The sequence below is a fragment of the Aplysia californica genome, unplaced genomic scaffold (assembly GCF_000002075.1).
Source record: "Aplysia californica isolate F4 #8 unplaced genomic scaffold, AplCal3.0 scaffold00413, whole genome shotgun sequence".
In the NCBI taxonomy this organism is placed as follows: domain Eukaryota; kingdom Metazoa; phylum Mollusca; class Gastropoda; order Aplysiida; family Aplysiidae; genus Aplysia; species Aplysia californica.
The window spans coordinates 339148-340908 of NW_004797683.1; the positions used below are offsets into that span (position 1 = coordinate 339148).

General features: G+C 42.1%; 1 long non-coding RNA gene across 1 annotated transcript in view; it reads left to right on the plus strand.

Annotated features, from left to right (window-relative positions):
• Window positions 1-366: 366 nt before the first annotated feature.
• The window catches only part of LOC118478198, a 10101-nt gene continuing 8706 nt past the window's right edge, over window positions 367-1761 (plus strand). The window contains exon 1 of the long non-coding RNA XR_004858890.1: window positions 367-531. This is a non-coding gene — a long non-coding RNA (uncharacterized LOC118478198). The remainder of the gene's footprint in view (window positions 532-1761) is intronic.

The following is a 1761-nucleotide window of genomic DNA, read 5'->3' on the forward strand; positions in this document are numbered from 1 at the left end:
AGACAGACAGACAGACAGACAGACAGACAGACAGACAGACAGACAGACAGACAGAGAAAGTGAGTGTCTACATATTACGCACACAGACAAAAAATAAACCCCACACAAACGATCACACACACAAACAACGGACACCTTTGACACTCTCTATTCTTCCATCCGACCCATCCCCTATCCTCTCTTTGAATCGGGCTCTCTCTGTGGTAAGCACCAAAATGTCGAAACCCAGGGTGTGTGAGCGGCACGAATGGCTAGCTGTATTGATTACGTGAGCAAGGGATACTTTAGAGAGAAACAGTTGCACGTGCGAGGTACAGTATTATTATAATACTCGTGATGGCGAGGACATCAGCGTGTGCGCGTGCATGTGCGTGTGCTTATGCGTGTAGGGTATGCTCATGTGTGCGTGTGCTTGTGTGTGCGTGTGATTGCCAGACGGTGCGCGCAGTGCGCTGGTTCAATGGAGCCACTGGGAGTCTTTACTTAAGGTATGACGGACAGATTCGTCGATACTTGGCAAACCTATTTAAGGTGAGATACAGCATTTACGTTTACTCTTTACTGTTTTATTACATGTATTATCACGTTCATCTTTAGCTTTATATATGGCTTACTTTCCTTTGAGTCCTTCCAAGAAAGCAGGGTTTTTTTCATTTTCCTATTTTATTTTTGTTGTTGTTACTTTTTAAAAATTACTTCCTGTATTTATTTAATCTACTTCTTTTAAAAGCATTCTTTTTCTTTTTTGAGGTGGGGTGGGGGGGGGGGTTTAATTGTTACGCTGCTTTTTTGTGACTGAGTTGACCCAACCTGTCAGTTCTGCCTCTTTAAGGTACATTTAAAAAGCAAAACTGAATACACCCTTATGGTTGGGTGGTAAGAGGAAAACCCCAGGGGCCTTTAAAACTTGCTCTTTCTCCGTCCTTGCTTTCGATCTGTTGCCGCATGCCACATCCCACAGTGGTTCTCCATGGCCTTATTATCTTGTCGAAGAGGGTCATTATACAGCTTTACCAAACATTTCGAAACGGTAAGGAGAAAAGGGGGAAAGGGGGGTTGAGGGGGGAGGGGGCAAATGTGAATTCTCCATAACAACTAATACCATCGAAAGAGCTCTATATAATGTTTGTCCTAGGATGCATGTGGACGCTCATGGAGCGATGGAATGCATGGGAGCACGCAGGGTGGGGGGGGGGCAGCTTTTCGTCTGTTTGATCTTTTTTGTTTTGTTCTGTTTTGTTTTGTTTCGTTTTTACCCACTCTTATTGACAGGTTATGGATCCTTTTAATTTGAATACACAATCTGATCTGTTGAGAGTTCTGACAGGCAGAAACAAAATCGAAAACTGATTCGCTAATGGTTTATTAAGAAAAGGCCTGAGCTTTCAAGCCAACAGGGCAAAAACGCAATAAGCTGCCTCCTATAAAGTGAGAGTATGGAAATAGATTAGACAGAAAAAAGATTATGTAAACTGAGCCTTCTTGCAGCAGGAGAGATTAAAAAGTAATGTGGTTTAGATAAAAATGAAAGTGAACACAGTGTTACAGCCAGAAACAAGAAGAACAGCTCAGAGATATGAAGATACATTGTTTACCCTTGCCTGTCAACATGGCCTTTTTATATAACAACTACCCACAGTTATAATTTAACAAAATAGCTCCCAACTCCCACCCATTTTTGACACTATGATATGAAAGCATAGAAACACATGAAAGTACACACATACTCTCTCTCTCTCTCTCTCTCTCTCTCTCTCTCTC